The sequence below is a fragment of the Lacerta agilis genome, chromosome 7 (genome assembly GCF_009819535.1).
Source record: "Lacerta agilis isolate rLacAgi1 chromosome 7, rLacAgi1.pri, whole genome shotgun sequence".
NCBI classification, from domain to species: domain Eukaryota; kingdom Metazoa; phylum Chordata; class Lepidosauria; order Squamata; family Lacertidae; genus Lacerta; species Lacerta agilis.
Genome location: NC_046318.1, coordinates 10,266,433 through 10,286,676, shown reverse-complemented (window position 1 = coordinate 10,286,676; position 20,244 = coordinate 10,266,433). Strand labels below are relative to the sequence as shown.

Here is a 20,244-nt window from a genome sequence, read left to right as displayed (position 1 = left end):
GGATACTAAAACAAAATGTAAATACTGCCCTGAAATGTACGGGTGGTGGTAAAAAATGTTAACAACAACAACAACAACATATTTTTTTAAAAATCAACACTAGTTTTTTTTTTTTAGTTTCATTGTGGATGTACTATGGCTGCATTAGCATTTTGCTTAAATTTATTTTAAGCTTTATTAGAATAACTATTAAGGAGAAGATAGTTTGTCTAGAAGTATAGAAATATTAAACATAATCAGTGTTTCGATACAGTAATTAAATTTAAAAAATCATAGTATAAGCAGCTGGGATAGCTCAGTTGTTAGAGCACATGACTCTTAATCTCAGGGTCACGGTTTTGAGCCCCACGTTGGGCAGAAGATTCCTGCACTGCAGAGGGTTGGACTAGATGACCATTGTGGTCCCTTCCAATTCCACAATTCTATTATCCGTTAGCCTTCTATAAATAAATGAATGTTACATTAATGTTTAATGCACTGTTGCTGCATTAACATTTATAATGAATCCAATCAACTTGTTTTGATAAAAATGGTGAAAGGGAAAAGGGAAAGCAAATTCTATTTACTGGCTCTTTTGCACAAATAATAGTCCTTAGAGTAGCACTGGATAAGCATATTCATGAAAATTGGGGTGGGTATCTCGTACCTCTACAGAATGTGCCACTCCGAGAAGCTGCCACTGAAACTTTGGTAAGCACACTGCAATTTGCTCATGTGAGTAGGGGAGCAATCTTATAGCACACTCTGCTGGGATGAGCGGATTAGGATTCAGCAACAGATTCCTGGCTAAACCAGGCTATGCTGGCTTAACTCCCTCATCCTCGATTCAACCAAAGATACACCAAGTGCATCTCTCTCATCGCAACTCAACTGAGATCCAGGCAGCTTAGTCAAACCTGGCAAATTTTATGCTGATGCAAGCCCTGAAAAGGGGATATTCTGGGTGTGTGTGGCAGGGGCAAGACCGGAGTGGGGTCATTCACCTTGGTCTTGTGACCTGGCAACCCAGTGCAAGATAACTCAAACACTAATTTTAAAATATTGTTGACTCAACTTACACTGGATTGCTTTATGTCAACTTCTTGTGTACTGTATAGGATTGATTCCTGTATCGCTTCCCCACTTGAGAGAACAGTTGGAATGTAACTCTTGTAAGTCAAATATGCTGGGTGGGACGCAGTGTTTCTGGCCCCTACCCTTCCCACTTAATCTTCGCAACTATGTAGGAGCAGGTTGTTTATTTTTATTTTTAAAAAGTATAATTCTGATTGAGAAGTCACTGCCTTGAAACACTAGGTTTTGCCAAAGTGACCACACACCCACACCCACACACACCCACACACACCCACACACACCCACACACCATTAGCTTGTTATTTTCTGTTGTGTGCGATGGTGGCATTTTTTAAAATTCATATAGCATCGAGCATTTTAGTAGCAAACTGAAAAAAATTAAGACTTGTGTTGCTTCTCATTGTGTAAATATGGACTCCCTATGCAGAGCCGTGAGGGGGAGCCTTTCCTGTCATTTTGACTGTTCAAAAGGTCAGCATAAAAAATGTTCTCATACAAAGCAGTTCTTGTCTGACTTTGCTAATGTGACATTTGAAGCAAGGTTGTGACAGTGTGATGTGACAGCAGGCTAACATTGTCTAGCATTAACAAATAGCATGAGGTCTGGCTGTGAGAAGGAAGCCATTTGCAGACCAGTCGGTCTCATCCAAATGTCAAGGAGAAGAAAAAAGCTCATCCTAATATATGCATACTTCAAACGAAGCCCTTTGAGCCTCAACCCAATTGATATTGGATTCTCCCTTTAGTAGAAGTTAACTAGTTTGGATTCAGGTGCATGTGCTTCTACCATGCCTTGAGTTAAAAAGCCACACAGTCTTCCTTTTATTTACATGTGCTCAATTCCTGTTTTAACGTGTGCATGTCTATCTGCAGCATTATGGGCTGATTGCATGGGAGCAGTTACTGTAACAGCATGTCAATTATCGTTCAGGAACTGGTGACTTCACATACTTCTCCTGTATTTGAGAGGTCAACCAAGCCTCCAAGTTACCAACCCGCAGGCCAGAGGATGTATGTGTAGATGTGGTGATTGTAAGTGCGAGGCTGACCAGTAGACCCTTCTAAGGCATGTATTGGATCTTGGCCCACCAGCCACTCTTAAACTTTTTTTTCCTCTGGGCCACACTTTCAGAATAAATATTTGCTTGCACTACACCAAATTTTTATTAATAATAAATGCCGGTACATTGAAAAACATAAAGACACAACTCCTAGCAAGTGCTTGATTAATAACATACAACACAGCTACCTTATAATATGATCATGGGACATCCAGAAAGTATAAAACAATGCAGCTACTACATAACAACATGAATCATTCCCAAAATATAATATTGATTGCCTTAGAATCTTCCTTCCATGATTGCCATCCCCTCCTGTCACACCTGCGTGGCACACCTTCGAGAACCACTCGATTACAGCTTCCTCTTTAATGTGTCTTATATCATGGTTAAAAACTAGGGCTGCGCACCCATCAGCATGATTCTTTTTTCATTGCTACTGCTTTTAATTTGTTCTCTTGCTGCTGCTTTTTTACGTGCTCTTGCATTATGTATTAATTTGATTTCGTTTCCTGCTTGTACATTGGTTGCCTCGGGTACTTCTTGAGAAAAGGAAGGGAGTAAAATTGAATGAATGAAACATCATTGTCGACTCTTTGTGGCATCATGGGGCCATAAGAGAGATAAGGAGACGTTGTTGTTGTTGTTGTTGTTGTTGTTGTTGTTGTTGTTGTTGTTGTTGTTACATTTATTTATACCCTGCCTTTCCCCCCTGACAGGGACTCAAGGCAGCTTACAGATAAAACAGGAACAGCTAAAAGCATAACAACCTGTTGAATGCATGTCATATGCTTATTTTTACATTTGTGTTCCTTATGGTCCCCAGAAACTTCAGAGTCTTGAGTTGCCTCTTCCTGTTAGGAGACCACCTAGTGGGCGTTTTCTGTAGTGTAACGCTTCCTTATATCCCTAAGGTTTTCTGTAGTATGGTGGTTGCCCTCCCTCACCCTTGCCCTTATTTTCCCTCCCTCCCTCTCTCCTGGTTCAGCACTGTGCTTACTCATCCTTCAAGATCCATCCGTTCCCTCTTTCTATATCCCTGGGACCTTTCTCGTGCTTGTTCCCTACACCTTGTGTTTTACGCAGATGCAGGGAGTGTCTTGGGAGTCTTTCAGCATCACTGCCTTAGTGTTGCATCACTTCTAGTTGGTCTGAATAAGCAGCCTCTGCATTCTTCCAACCCTCAACCTACCTCCTTCTTGTAAAGGAGAAGAAAATATAGCTTAGCTACCTAGTCTATAAAAAAAAATCTTAACTTGTGGACCAGGTGTCAACAGATAAATTTCCAGCTAACAGACCAATAAATGGGAATGACTTCTGTGCAATCTAGTCAGTGGAAGACGTCTGATCTAAGAATTTTTCTTCTTAATTTTTCTATGCTTTCAATTAAGAAAGAAACTACATGCACAGTTACCGTGTCTGCATTCGCAACTGCATGAGGTCCTGGATATTGCTTTGTGAATTTTGAACTGCTTCCATTTGATCTCAAGTATCCATTGCATCTAATGTTACCACCAGAAATAGAAGAGAGATAAAATCATTGGCGCTGGCATAGCATTTTTACATATCATGGGGACCAGATGGCTAGGGTTTTTCTAGCTGCATATATCCAAATACTGTACTTGTATTGTTTCAAAAGATTAGGGTGGAGTTTTCAGGCTGTATAAATAGTTCATGGGGATAGTAATTATAGCTGGTATCCCCATAAACTTGGAAGTCCCTCAATATATTTCTTAGCAGGACTCTGGTATTGGGGTTTACTCAGCAGAATCCTCCAGCTGGAACACAGCCATATTTTAAATGGCCTGTCAGACTGAATTTATTCGGAGGATTGGCTTTAGGCTCTTTGTACTAGGCAAAACTCTGGCCTTCTCTAAATGCATGTTGTTGATATGCAGAAATCTACTTCCTGACTCCTCTAGCTATCCTACAGGAGTCAGCACTATGCAGGACAGTTCTTACTTCCATTGTGTTGCATGTCAACACTGTACAAGGAGCCGCATAGACTGTTATGAGAAATCAGTGGTCTTTGCTGCCCTCAAACTGCACTGCTGTTTGTCTCGTGTCCAATGCCTGCATAAGTAGGTGTTCCTTTCAGAAGTAAGACGTTAAAGATAGTGTAAAGCACACATTGGTATTAAGCTAGTTTGCAGGTAAAGAAAGTACAGTCTCTGTAGAAAAAAAGTGTGCTTGTTTTGAAGTTGGGATAATGAGCCCTTGAAATTTGCCTCTGAATCTGACTTGGCAATGTTACCAGCTTCCCTCATCAACACACAGTCACTTCTGATTCTTGGTACCAGTACCACTTATGACTTTTTAAAGATATACTTATTATTAATCTGGACCCTCTCTTCCTTCCTTAGTTGAATTCTTCATTTTGCAGAGAGCGGGGGGGGGGGGAATCTTATCATAACAATTTGTCCTACACACTGTTGTGGTATATCTTGCGTACATGTAGAGGCCTTATATTTACCTCATGGCACCCTAGAGTTGAGTCCTTGTCTCTGTCTGCCATCACAAACAGCAGTAAGATTGTAGGGCCTCTGAGTCTACCACAGCTGGCTGGTTGTATGCTCTTTCGTTACTACATGGCAAACACGTTGTTTTCTCCTGGTTGTGTCGCTACACGTTCCTTCAGGTGCTGCTATTTCATGATCCTTTGGATCATGTCAATAAAGCCTCTGTGTGAAGATGGGCATAAATCCAGCCATAAAGGATGCTAGTACTGAATGACCCAATAGGAAATTTATTATTGCCTATGGATTTCTATTCTTTAAGACACACTAGTAGTACAATTCTACCTATCAGTTATAGACAGCATTTAGAACCCATAGGACTCCAGCCTGTGACATGTGTTAAGAACAGGTTCACGTACCTTGGATTGGTTTTCTTAACAATACAGTGCGTTAGAATTTCAGAGACTTGGAGACAGTGAAGTCTGGGCTAGGCTTAACCCCTGACATTCACCTGACCTGGGTATGTGTGCATAGAGGCGAATCTCCAGCGGTCCAGGGCCAATCTCCAGAGTGTCTATTAGAATGCAGCTAAAAAGGTCAAAGTGAGCATTAAATTCTTCCCATTAGCAAAGAGAGAAAAGGCTCGGTACTTAACATAAAGGGTGATAGGTGGAGGATTTCATTGTTGAAGCCACTGGTGGAGGAAGAGGAGTGCGGGGGGAGTGCACCGCCCCCAGCAGCGCGATCCCAATAGGGTGCCATCGTGGCTGCCCTCCCCCCTGTGCTGGGTGCCACGCCCCCAGGACGGCGTGCCATGCCCCCGGGGTGCCCGCCAGCCCCGCCCCCGCCTGCTCTCCACCCCCCGGTGCCAGAGCATGAAGCTCTGTGATTGGTTGAAGCTACCAAGTATTAAAGCATTCAGTGTCCATTAAACTGGGTCCTGATTAGAGGAGAGTTCTGCTATCAGAATATATGCCAACAGGTAGTGTTAATGCTATTCATGACCAGCAGCATATTGTGACAAGCCTTGGCAGTGTGTATGGAGGTCCTGGGCTGCCCAGATGACAATACCTCCTCCCGTCTTGGCCTTACTGGTGTGTTCCAAAGGAAAGCACAGCTTGGTCATAGGAGTTGCTGGAAGGAAGAATACAAGGCGCCATCCAACCGTCTTAGGGACCCCAGTCCAGATTTGTGTAGGGTTTACTCCTTATCCTTTTCTTCTCCCGAAGATATAGTGCCCCAGTCACATTCACGAACATAATGTGCTCTATTAACTAGGTTGCACCAACTACTATGGAGCTCTGTGTGTGCATGCAGGAATTCACACAAACATGAAAATGAAACAAAGGAGAATTTTGTTTGTTCCAAATTTTTAAGTGAACAGACCTGATTTGCACCTCTCCAAGCACTGTGCAGATTGGAATAAAAGTATATTTTGGATTTCACACCTCTCTGAATTTTGCAATACAATTCTTGGCTGCAAAGTTGTACCAAAATGAGTTTAGAATATGTATTATTTAGGGTAAATATGTTTAGTAATATGCATATAGTGGTATCATGCGTAAATACTGTAATAAAATACATTTAAAAAAACATACTTAAATGTGAGTGTGTGAACACATGCCTACTGATACTCTGTCCTCCATCAGGGGGACACTCCCAATTCCAGGGCCACAGGCTGCAAAATTTGTGCTCCCCTCAAATGCAAATTGACAATAAGAAGAACCCTGCTAGATCAAACCAAACATCCACCTCTTTCCTACAAATAATAATAATAATAATAATAAATTTTTATTTCTACCCCGCACTTCCCAATCCAAAAACCGGGCTCAGGGCGGCTAACAACAAATATAAGACAATGATTAAAACAACTTTAAAAACAGCATAAAAAACAAACATCAGTGGGATCACCAGGGCTTACTGGCCAGGTTAGTCATGCTAGGCCAGTAGGGAGACCAGGGAGGAATTTTAATGTAGGGGCCCAGACGGGTTTCTTCAGAAAGAAGGGAAGGGGAAAAGGAATAGGGGACCAGGCTAGATTAAAGGCCAGGCGGAATAACTCTGTCTTACAGGCCCTGTGGAAGGAGGTCAGGTCCTGCAGGGCCCTAGACTCGTGGGACAGAGTATTCCACCAGGTCGGAGCCAACACTGGAAAAGCCCTGGCCCTTGTGGAGGATAATCTGGCTTCTTTTGGGCCCGGTACCCTTAGGCTATTGTTATTTGTGGACCTTAAGGTCTTCTGTAGAGCATACCAGGAGAGGCGGTCCCGTAAGTACAAGAGTCCTAAGCCGCATAGGGCTTTAAAGGTGTCTATGGGAAGCCCACAAGCAATACCTGAGGGCTATAGCCCCCTCTCATTGCTGTTCACATGGCAGCTAACTTTCAGAGGCAGACAAGTCCTGGTGCTGAAGGTAGTATAAAGTCGTGATAGCTAGTGTCCTTTTGCAGCCTTATCCTCCATGAATTTGTATAATTCCCTTTCAAAGCCAAGTTGGTGGCCCTCACCAATCCCTGCTTTAGACTATGAAAAAGGTTGCTAGAGTAATGACAGGCTTTAATGTCCTTTTAAAATGAGTTTAGGAGGGGAGTTGTTGTTGTTAATATTAAGTATTTTGTGTTTTTATGTTGTGGTTTTATGTTGTAAAAGCCCTGAGACCTGTGGGTATAGGGCTACATAAAATTTTAATAAATAATAAATAATTTTAATGGGGACACTGGGAAGAAGATCCTCATTGGCCTCTGTTCCATTTCTCCCCATCTTGCACTTTCCCCATAGCCCCACATTCTACCTTTTTTATAGTCTTCCACAGGAAGCAGCGTGTAACATTCTCCCTCCCTCCCTTCCTGGACCATCTGGTCTTTTACTGAGAGAGAACATCTGGCACTGGGTGGGAGAGATGGGTCAAGTCAGCCCAATAGGTCAGCTGGAGCCAGGAGTTCTCTCTGACTTGGTAACTAAGCCAATGGGTTTGTCCCTTTGCAGCCATGTGACTGTACAAAGCAAACATTCTCTTTTGGAATTGATAGCTGTCCTATTAGGTAGATCAGATTTAATCAACAGCTGCAAGTGGTACTTAAGAAAATAATCACAGCAAAGTGGGTCAGCGGAATTCGGAAGTGAGTCAGGCCTTTGGGAATCTTGCCCAGTCATTTGTTTTAATGAATACCCAAGGTTTTAAAGCCAGCTTACCAGTTTTAATCAGTGGCAACCCATACTGTGCTGAAGTACCCAAGTATATGCAAAAATGATCATGAACCACTGGTTCATAGAGGTAGGCTCTTTGACTGCAAGCTGTAATGGCTTTCCTTTGTGGTCTGATCCTACGAGGTTCATGGCCTCATATCTTTTAAAAGAAGCAATAATTTTTTTTATTATTTGAATCACATTGCAAAGTGCTTACTTGTGTACACATTTTTATATCATTATTTGTCTTGTTCCTGTTCTGCATATAATAAATAATAAAGGATTATGGGGAAAGTAGTTTAACAGGGGTGGGAAAATTACTTTAGAGGGACATATTTGTGCATATACTTATCTCTCCCATTGAAATCTGGGGAATGTAAAAAAACAAAAACGAAAGCCTAAAATTGTCCTATCAGAATACAAAGTGAGCCTTAGCTACTACTAGGATGCACAGGTATCTAGGTATCTGTCGAAATGTCCAGAATTTCTCTCTCCTTTTTTTTAAAAAAACATTCCAGAACACTCATCAAAACTGAAGTGGCTGTTGATTTAGGCAAACTGATATTCAGTTATGGTAGAAAAAAGATAAATGGAAAATTGGGTCCTATTAATTAAATACTGAATGTATTTTATTATTCCATATAAAAAGTGTTGCCTTACGGTACTTTTATGATTAATTTAAATTTATGAGACTATACATTCTCGCTCCGGCGGGAAGGTAAACGGTGTTTCTGTACGCTGTTCTGGTTCGCCAGAAGTAGCTTTCTCATGCTGGCCACATAACCCTGAAGCTGTATGCCAACTCCCTCGGCCAGTAACGCGAGATGAGCGCCGCAACCCCAGAGTCGGACATGACTGGACCTAATGGTCAGGGGTCCCTTTACCTTTACCTATATACACATCGTAAATTGAGCCAGGGCTCAACCCTGTAACTTGTTTTCATTCTCAGTTTTTGACTTAGAATATACGATGTATGCATTAAGAATAAATATTTATTTATTTATCTAGCTACCACACTTCTTAACCACAATTTCCCTCTTAAATATAGTCTTTTAGTTAGTGTCTCTTAACAAGCGAAACGTCAATTTCCACCATTGCCACTCCCATGCAGCTGAGATAAAGAATCCGGGCTTTCTGTACTAAAGTGCTATGGGTCATGGGGGCCCTTTTTAATTATTTAGAATTTACGTGCTAGTTATAGATAATATGAGGCTGTACCTACCTATTTGGCAGTATATGTCTCTTCGAATGCCAGCATGATGTGCGTAATGGCAAAACGGAAGATGTCATCCAGTGTATCATGAGTTTAACATGGTTTGTTCTTTCTGGTATGCATTAATGAAGCAGATGGCTATCTTGGAAAGCCTTTTACAAGAAGAACACAAATTAAGGGTTCTTCGATTAAGTTATGATTGTGTTGCCTATGAAATTTTAATTAATAAATTCCAGGGTATAGTATCCAACTAATGATATGTGCTTGTTTAAAGTGGAAGGTAGATAATTAAAATGGATATTATTTAGATTTTGGATCATGCAATTTTGCTTTTAAGCAAACAGATATAATTGCAAAAGGACTAACGAGTGGAAAACATACTTTCCGTAAGGAAAAGAAGGAAGCCCACAGTGCCAGATTAATGTTGTTAGATTTCTTTTATTCACAATTGATGGAAGTCTTCCACGAAAGCAATATTTATGAACGGAAGCTCTAAGTTTGATTCTAGTACACAACAATCCACATTTATACATAAGTGCCTGTGAACCTAACTGGGATCAAAGAATTACTGTGTAACCATCTTCAATCCTCTCTTGTTCCTGGGAGACAGTGGAGCAGGAGAGGTGGGGGCAAGAGGAGAATGTGTGGAAGCCCTTGATTCTCCACCAGCCTGACCTATCTCTCCTTCCTCCTTGTACTGTACCTGTTCTTTGCTCTCCAGTCCCACAGCTTTTTCTGTCTCTGACTCTTGTCTCCTGGCAGTTTCAGATCATTCATCCCTTCTTCCAAGTCATTCTCCAACCCCCCAACCCCCCTCTATGGGTGCCCACTCGTCAGTATCCAGCTACCACACTCCAGTACTCAGCCAGTCTCTGGTGATACTTCTGTTAATGCAGCCTAGAATAGTTAGCCTTTTTTTGCTGCTGCATCACACTGTTGACTCATGTTAAGCTTGTGGTCTACCAAGACCTCTTAGTTCTGTTTCACATGTACTACTGGCAATCCAGGTGCCCCCCCATCTTATATTTGTGCAGCTAGTTTTTTTCTGCCTAAGTGCAGAACCTTAAATTTGTCCCTATTGAATTTCATTTGGTCCAGCAATCTGTTAAGGTGATTTTGAACCCCGATTTTGTCTTCTGCGACATTAGCTATGCCTCTCACTTTTTTGTCATCACTGCAAATGTGATGGACATCACCTCAATTCCTTCATCCAAGTTGTTTATAAAAACATTGAACTACTAAGGGCCTAGGACAAAATCCTGTGGCACACCACTTGCCACATTTTCCCAGGATGATGAGGAACCATTAGTGAGCACTCTTTGGGTTCGGTCAGTCAGTCAGCTACCAATCCACTAACAGTTGCCTCATTCAGTCCACATTTTACCAGCTTCTCCACAAGTATATCATGGGGGACTTCGTCAGAAGCCTTACTGAAATCAAGATATACTATGTCCACAGCATTCCCCTGAACCACCAAAAGACAGCGAGAGATTTGTCTGGCATGGCTTGTTTCTAAGAAACTCATGCTGGGTTTTAGTAATCACAGCATCCATTTCTAAGTGCTCACAGACTGACCATTTAATTATCGGTTCTGGGACATTTCCTGGTATCTAAATAAAGCTGACCAGTCACTAGTTATATGGGTCTTCTCACCCAGGTATTTAAAAATATCCATTGCATGTTCCTCCTAGGGTGAACCATCAAGTTCACAATGTGAAAATCTGAATTATATATTTGAACTCTCATTGAAATGTACATCTGAGTGCTAATACCATCTGTCTGCTTTGCATTTTTTTTCAATGGGATGGCATTCCGGTGTTCTTCCAAATGCTTAAACAAGCTGTTGAAAATAAATTTCTCTTTAGGCACATTTGCTAGATTTAAGTATGCATTCTGGGGCGGTCTTAAATGGGAATTGTGGGCATTTACAAATTTTACAAATTCTAAACAGACCGCCCGCATTGCAAAAATAAATAAAAAATCCTGATAAACAAGACTTGACATGTTGTTGGCTGCTTTAATTTGATGTGTCACCTTCTCCACTGCAAATAAGTGCCAAAAAGATTCATAACATGAATCTAAGCACATTAAGACACACGCATACTTATACTTACAACACTTTATAAAGTCTCTTTATTTTTAATGTATCTGTGCTGGCATTCATTTACTTCCAGCAATGGGTACCAGCTACTTAGATCCTGCATCATGCAACTTAGAGTTTAAAAATAATATTCTAAATATTATTTGCGATGTGGTAGCAAAATCGACAGAAAAGCAAAGATTTCATGGCCAATGCTGGGCTGTTGAAGACATTGGAACATTATATGTGAGTCAGACCTAAGAATATTAGACCAACAAGTTATAATCAAGCTTGGCAAGGAATCCTTTCCTTATATTATATAATATATCTTACTTGCAGGCAAGCTTCCTGGCATTTTCTGACAGGCTGATGATCAGTATTATATACGTGTAGCTCTAGGCAATTAGCTTTACAGTTGAGTGCTGAGTGTTCTAAACAAAAAAGCGTTTTTGTGAATTGTCAGATTTTTTTTCTTCTCTTTTCTATGCTACATACAAATGTAAGCTGCAGGAAACAGTCTGAAGATACTTCACTACCTGAATGCTTTTCTTCCTATATTTTAGTGAATTTTATATAATTACTAATGACTAATAAATAGTATTTATACTGGGAACACTGTGTTCATCCAGTCCTACTGCACACTGTGAAAAGTAAGGGTTGTGTGAGCTGAAGATATTCTATATATCCAGGAATGGGAGTGTCAGAAGTACATGTCAGGATTCATCATAGCAACACGCACAAAATAGATTACAGAAATGCACTGTAGGAGTGTGGGAAGCTGCCTCATACTGACTCAGACTGTTGGTCCATCTGGTTGGGATTGTCTCTACTGACTGGTCACCACTCCCCAGGGACTCTTTCCTAACTCCACTTGGAGGTGCCAGGGATTGAAACTGGTTTTGAAATTGAAACTAATTTTATTATTTATACCCTGCCCATCTGGCCCTGATTTACAGATGGCCTTGATAGCAGCCCAGTTGTCTGCTCCTTACAAAATACAGGAAAAATACTCCCGAGCATGCAGTCTGGACTTGGTAGTCAAGCCCTGACGTATTGCCTGGCCAGCTTCATGTGGTGGAAGAGAGTTGTGAACCTCCCTGAGACCTGCAGGTGTAGGGCAGTATACATACTTAATAAATATCATCATCATTATCAAAGAGAGTGAACAAAGAAGCCTTACTTCCTTCTTCACCAGAGGTGAAGGGGTGTGACCTGAGTCTAGGAACACAATTCTGTGGTCTTAACCCGTTCATGCATTAACTAGCCCTAAGCTTGCTGGTTATATTTTATTGCAACTTCCCACATCTTTGGTAAGTTAATTAATAGCAGGGAGAGCACTGGAAGTGGGGATGTTGTTGTGCATTGCATCCTGACTTTGGATAGGAAGAAGGGAGGTGTTCTGTTGAGCCTCCCACATGCCCAAATAATTATTCTCTACCCAAGCCCTTCTGCAAGAGGGGCTGGACCTGACAGGCTGCCATAGTGGATACCTTGAGGAAGATGTTAGCCCAATGCTTGGCTGCAGTGAAAAGGTGCATATCATGCTAGGAAGTGATAGAAAAAGAATTGAAAACAAAAGACAGTATCACAATGCTGTTATTCACAACCACAATTGGAATACCGTGTACAGTTCTGGCTGCCTGACCTCAAAAAGGATATTGCAGAGTTCAAAAAGGTTCTGAAAAGGGTATGATCAAGAGATGGAACAACCCCCCTCTGATGACATTTGGGGATTTTTAGTTTTGGGTATAGGTCAGTAAGGGGTAACATGATAGAGGTATATACAATTATGCGTAGTGTAGAGAAATTGGACACCTAAGTCCTCACGCTTCTGTTCTGAGAAGCCTTTTAACTGATAGATGATGGCCTTGCCCAACTATTTTTTAGTTAATTCATTTTTGCAGCAAATACACTTCCAAATTCCTGAACCACTATCCAGTGCAGAGTCAAGACAGACCCTGAAAATAATAGAGGGTATCCCATCATCATCAATTTATTTATTGCATTAGCCATATGGCCATAGCACATAGTAAAAGACCAGGCAGTGGCCTGGCACAATTATACAAAAAATACAACAGATACAGTTAAAACATTGGAGGTAAAATCGTGTTGGAAAATACAAATAAAATAAAGAGCAATAGCAGGGCATGACAACAGAGTCCATGTCAGGAAGGTACATAGGACTAAGGCTAAGGGAAGTTAGCCAAAAAGGTGGTCCTGAGTTTCAGGGCCTGTAATATGTAGATGGCCACTCCACATGAGATCAAGGGGTTGGCATCCGCCAGTAAGTATTTCATGCGGTCAACGTCCCTGGCGATAGTCAGCGGGATTAGAGGGAGAAGCCTAGGTCTTATTGAGGCATATAGTGGGCAGTAGAGGAAGAAGTGAATGAAGTCCTCTATCTTTCCTTTGTTGCATGGGCAGAGTCAAAGATCCAGAGGAGTATTGGGAAATACACCCTGTAAGAATGCTGTGGGAATGGCATAAAATCGAGCTAGTATAAAGGCCCTTCTTAGCGCAGGATTTATCAGATCACTCAAATAGTGGGCCAGAGATCTAACTACCTTCACACGAGGGAACCACGTGGAGAGTCTGGCCGCATTAGATAGTTCTTGATCAAGGGCAGCATCCCTAGCAAGAATCCAGTCGCGAATTTTGTCTTTGTCCCATGAGGATAGGGCGGTGAAATCTGGAAGGGAGTAGTGATGACAGATGGACTTCATGCCTCTTGACCAGGTGCTGCTGCCGGTGAAGGCTAAGAAGGCTTGTTTGGCTAATAGAGAATTTGGATACAGGTGGGTAGCCGTGTTGGTCTGCCATAGTCAAAACAAAATCGAAAATTCTTTCTAGTAGCACCTTAGAGACCAACTGAGTTTGTTCCTGGTATGAGCTTTCGTGTGCATGCACACTTCTTCAGATACACACTTCTTCAGATACTTGCGAAGAGAATTTGGAGTTTCAGCAAGCGATTTGTAGAAGGTAATTATCCTGATATGGACTCTTGCTACGGTGGATGGTAGGCCCAATTCCATTCTCAGTTGGGCCGCCATTGTCCCATTAGGGAGGCCCAAGATCTTTCTTGTCAAAAGGTTTTGCAAGGACTCCAGTCTTTGGAGGATATTCAGATTCCATCCCCAAATTTCCACCCCATAAAGCAACATTGGGGGTATTTTACTTAGGTAGATCTTTCTGATTGGCACCACCAGCTGCCCACCTTTTGCGAAGAAGAATTTTTAGAGGGTATCCATTTCTCCTTTAGGTAACAAAAATTGGGGTGTGTGTGAGATCTTTCCCATTATATGGAGGATCACGGGAGATGGCACTTGCAACTCTCCCTTCTTGCCTGTTAACTGAAGTGCTGGAAAGAAGCTGTTTTTTCTGAATTTTTTAATTGTAAATTACTTAATCTGCTAGGCTAAAGCCAGAAATAGTTCTGCAGCGGAATGTTTCTGCCTGCTGCTGCTCATCTATCAAACACCCTCTCATAACTAATCCTTTTGATCACAAGAATCTTCTCTTATAAATCCGTTATTTAATCTTTGTTGCCCGTGGGAAATCAACAATGGCTGAGTTGGTGCTGGAGTGTGTGGCGAAGTAGTTAATTTTATTTACAGGTTGAAAAGAGCTGCATTATGTAGAGCTATTGAATTGTGTAAAAGACGTGATCTGGATGAGATAACTTTGTGATTTCAGTGTCATGCCTTCCCATTTTTAATTAGTTATTTAAAATAAAATTTGATCAGTGTTGCTTCGAAATTAATATGTACAAAACTTTTCCCTAGATCTGGTGCATAGGTCTAGGTTTCTTAGGTCTAGAATTAGGATAGTTTGTGACATTGACCCAAAGAATAATACTGTAGAGAAAATACCTTGGTTGCAAACAGCAGTTTTCTTTGGCTGTTGTAGTCATTCCCTGTATCAGTAACAAAGATCATACTCTGTGAAACTCTTTATTCCTTGCTTAGATGTTATTTAATGTGGGATTTTTAGAGGGTAGCATGAAAAGGTGCGTGTTGTTGTTTTGTAGGACTGATGGTGTTTTGTAAGATTAAAGTAGATCAATGCTGTTTTCAGAGGGCTCTTGAATAGGATGTTCCAAAATGGTCAAATAATGCCAGAAGAATAGTTGTTTCTGGCTGGCCTGTTGGTTTATGACAAAGCTATTTGTATCCAAGTGTGTCTGCCTAGTTTATTGGGGTAGCTTGTTATGAAATCCCCAACAGTTTAGTAATGAGAACAGGGTACATAACTCAGCAGTACTTTGGAAGAGAGAATGACTACAGCAGCCAAAGAAAACTGCAGTTTGCAACAAGATGAAGAAACAGCCCATCTGCCACTTTTGTGGAATTGCTCACTAAAATGCCTTCCTTTTTAAGGGATAAATGACCTTGTCTGCAAGTTAAAGGCTAAAATGCATGAGGTTGTGTATTGCTGTGCTCACCCCAGTACCCCAAGAAGTGAGAAGTTCCAGGGGCACAGCACTTAACCCTGGTTCAGTTTTCCCTTTGAAGGAGTCGAAACAAAATAGGAAATTCTTTCCAGTAGCACCTGGAAATTTCCTATTTCCTATTTTGTTTCGACTATGGCAGACCAACACGGCTACCCACCTTTGAAGGAGGTTACTGGAAGTTTATGGCACTTTTAAATACAGTGGTACCTCAGGTTACATATGCTTCAGGTTACATACGCTTCAGGTTGCAGACTCCGCTAACCCAGAAATAACGCTTCAGGTTAAGAACTTTGCTTCAGGATAAGAACAGAAATCGTGCTCTGGTGGCACAGCGGCAGCGGGAGGTCACATTAGCTAAAGTGGTGCTTCAGGTTAAGAACAGTTTCAGGTTAAGAACAAGCCTCCAGATCAAATTAAGTTCTTAACCCACTGTATTTGAGTTTATTTACAGACTGAGTATAGGGACCCAGGTGGCGCTGTGGGTTAAGCCACAGAGCCTAGGGCTTGCTGATCAGAAGGTTGGCGGTTCGAATCCCTGTCACAGGGTGAGCTCCCGTTGCTCAGTCCCAGCTCCTGATCACCTAGCAGTTCGAAAGCACGTCAGAGTGCAAGAAGATAAATAGGACCGTTCCAGTGGGAAGGTAAACGGCATTTCCGTGCGCTGCTCTGGTTTGCCAGAAGCGGCTTTGTTATGCTGGCCACATGACCCGGAAGCTGTCTGCGGACAAACGCCGGCTACCTCGGCCTATAGAGCGAGATGAGCGCTGCAACCCCAGAGTCGGACACGACTGGACCTGATGGTCAGGGGTCCTACTTTACCTTTTTACAGACTGAGTATAAGTGGAGGAACAGTTTAAGCTGCCAACAGACAGCCAAATCCACTGCCCAACATCTGGGTTGCAGAGCCCAGAAAGTCAGCTCTGTGTCGCATTTGAAAGCTGTAGTGTGTTCCTTTGCTCCCTTTCACAAACACTTAAATCACATCGTCCTTAATGGGGTGGGGGTAAGTCTGGTTAACCCATATTCAGAAGACTTAAGTGAGATCATGCTATAAAAAACAATCTCCATTGTCGTGGAGTATCAAAGAACATTTGCCATGATTATGGCCCCACTAATTCTCCCCTATCTAAACTAACATTGTGAGCAAATGGTCTCTGAAACTGGTTGTTTTTGGTTTTGCAGCTGGTGCAAGACACCAAATTTGTTGACTTGAAAGTTGGTGATTTTTTTATTGACTTGCATAAGATTCAGGACAAATATGGCAGGCCTAGGGTATGGGGCTGGCAATCACCCCACTGCCACTGGTGAATATTTAGAGAGTTTCTGAAAAGTGGCCTTCTTCCAGGGTGGTGAGAAAAAGAAAACTGCTTTGAGGTGGTTGTTGGTTTTACAATCAAGCAGCGTATAATTTTTATGAAATAAAGAAACAAACAAAAATCATACATTCTCTCTAAAGCAAAATCATGAGAAACAACACTATTGAAGACAGAAAACTCTATAGACAGCAAACCTTAAGGGTATATCTGTTGAGATCAGTATCACTGAAATAAATATGTCAGTGACACTGAATGTTGAAATAGGGAACTAAAACTATTACAGCCTGCTATATCATGAACTTTACAAATACCATTGTATCCTCGAAGGCTGGTGAGTTGCTAGTCTTTTCCACTCATATTAATGGAAAACTAAAAAATGTATCTCAATAGGCCTGCAGATTTATTCTGCAAGCAATTCCATTTCTTACATAGGCAGCATGCCCAACAATCTTTAGGGGAGTAAAGGCCTGACCCCTCCAGAAATTGGATTTGTGTGTGTGTGTGTGTGCTTTGCTGGAGATCTGTGAATTCTTCCCCTGAGTTCTTTGGGAAGAAGGATTGACGGTTAAACCATTCTAGAATTTGTAGCTCTGTGAGGGGAATAGGGGTCTCCTAACAATGCCCAGCACCCATAACAAACAGCTGTTCCAATGATCCTTTGAAGGACGCCATGACTATTTAAAGTGTGTCATCAGAACCCAGGTTCATGGTTTGTCTGTGATGGAAATTTCAGTTCCAGGATTGCTGGCATATCTGTGTGTGACTTAACAGGTTGATGCCAATGGGGGAAGTTACAATTTTCCATATGAGAATAATGTGCAGGGTTTCCCCCCCTCCCGGTCATTGAAAAGCTCCCGAGTCTGATAGCGAATCTAAAATAGGCAGTAGAAATACTTTTACCAGCAGACATGGAGTCTTCAGTTACAAAGAAAGGTTCTGTATTTATGATTGTTGTGTAATTAGTTGCAGCCATTATTCTTAGTTTAGAATCCATTATATTGGTGTTTAATTAGATCTAATGGGAAGTGTTTTCCATAAAGGAAAACAATGATTTGTAATATCTTGCTTATGTGGTAACATTTATTATAAGGATGTTACAACGTTTGAAACAATACGGTGCATGTAAAGGGTTAGCTGTGAACCAAAGTGACTTTTGTTCTTTCCTGGAGGAAAATTATAGAAGGATGCATTATTTTATCAAAGGCAGACTAGCAGGCTGCAAAGTGTCAGTTAAACTGTCACTGTAGCCTATTGTCAACAAAGGGGGTGGCTATACTTGGGGCAATTGCGGGTTTTGTATTCAGAATCAAAGGCATCAAGGGGGTGTTGGGTTTTGATTGGTCATTTAATGGATGCTCTGCCTCATCCGATTGGCTCAAAATTATTATAGGCAAATAAGAGGGTGGATTGTCACCATAGCTGCAATCCTAAGAGGAGGAAGTGAAGACCAAGTTGAAGACTATGTGTAATTTCCTCTGGAGTGTAGTGAGATCTGTGCTAACTGGGGAAACAAAGGGACACAGTAATTGGCAAGGTATTGGTTAGAGAATGGAACTATAACCTCCTGAAAGCGACAATAACCAATGCTACTTAAAGTGAAACCACAAGCCTTATGAGTAAGCAAAGGTTGCAGTCTATTACCGTAATACCTCTAGTTATGAACTTAATTCGTTCTTAACCTGAAACTGTTCTTAACTAGAGGCGTTCCGCCGGAACACGATTTACGTTCTCATCCTGGGGCAAAGTTCTGAACTCGAGGTAACTCTTCCAGGTTAGCGGAGTTTGTAACCTGAAGCGTTTGTAACCTTAGGCATTTGTAACTCGAGGTACCACTGTATTGGGTAAAAAGCTTCAATAGCTGAATAATGCCTCCTTTTTAAATTGATGCTCTGTGGTCCGTTTTGCCTGTTTTTATCCCTTGTTATAGCTACTGAAAGGTGAACTGGTATAGGAAACAAAAAGGTTTTGAGTTATTTGTTGGCAGTCATGACAAAGTGAAAAAAGAGGGTCAAAGGGTTTTAAAAGTGGTTGAATACCTGTTATGTACTGAGTTGAATAGGATCCAAAATGCAGCAGTCTGATTGGTCCTAGAACAATAGGATTCAGAATGCAGCAGTCTTGATTGGTCCTAGAACAATAGGATCCAGAATGCAGCAGTCTGATTGGTCCGCAGGAGCCACCCAATCCAGCTCCAGGTGGAAGTGAAACCGCAACCCGATTGGCATACAGGAATATCCCGGAATCAGCCAATCACGTGGGGCCCATTGTGTAAATAGTGTATATAAAGCAGACATTTTGGGGAAACTGCATTCCTCGCTAAAATGAGCTGAATAAAGAGCCTGAAATCCACACTTGACTCCGAGTATATTTCAATACCAATAAAACAAAACAAAATAAAATGCCAATTTAATGGGGGGGGGGACCTTCTAGGCCATAAAGGGAATTGGTAGCTACGGGGGGGGGGGGGGGGGGGGGGGGTTAACAAATTCCAGGCCTGAGCTGCAATAATCTGAAACAGTATCTCTCTTTTGTGGGCTATAACTCTGGTCCATTGTGTTGACCAGCTGTTTGGTGCTGAGATGCTGTCCCACCCAAATAGAGGATAGCCTGCTGACCCAACTCCGTAGAATGGCAACACAAGGTGTAAGACTCCTGGTGTTCCATACTTGCACTTCTCTCAGAAGTGGCTGGAAGGTGCAGGGACATTTGGATCTAATTTTTCCTATTGAAATCAATGGGACATTAAAAAAAGAAAAGAAAACCTGGGGCGAATCTTGGCCAGATTATGGCCATAGTATTAACACTGGAAATTCACATGTGTATTTCAAACTGATCTTCTGCTTTACTTTTACTGACTTTGTTAACTCTTTTTCCGTTCCTACTTAATTGCAAGGAGGACAAATACTTCAGTTCAGTTAAAAAAAAACAACAAAAAACCACAGAGCTTTTCCCTAAAATGTTAAGCTGATACATTTCGTTATTGTCTTTCTTTACTTTATCGTGACTGACAGCTTTACCATCTTTATCTAGTAACTGGCTCACTGGAATAACTTATATTTCATCTCGATATGCCTAAACATTTCTTATCTCTGCTGGCCACAGATGTCTCACTGATATTTTAGCCCTTCTTATCAGTTTTCTGGCAGGTAGGAAGTGCCTTTTTTACCCAATTTTATCATACATTTATCTCTCTCCCTTTGTAGTAGTATTTATAGGTTACTTAGCTATTTTGTTTCTTAGTCAGTGTGAATAAGAGCACCAAGGTTTTTTAAACCTCAGTTTAATTATCCTGAGGAAAGATTCACAGCCCTGCAGAGGAGCTGAACGCTTCCAGATGCTGTTACATGCACCTTGAATTGCCGCATTCCCCACCAGCAATTGGTTCTTGTTCTTAGTTGCATAACAATCCC

At 41.5% G+C, this 20,244-nt stretch overlaps 1 protein-coding gene across 3 annotated transcripts in view; it reads left to right on the top strand.

Moving 5' to 3' along the window:
- Positions 1-20,244, top strand: part of GABBR2 (gamma-aminobutyric acid type B receptor subunit 2) — a 261,082-nt gene that overhangs the window by 145,859 nt on the left and 94,979 nt on the right. The window lies entirely within an intron of this gene.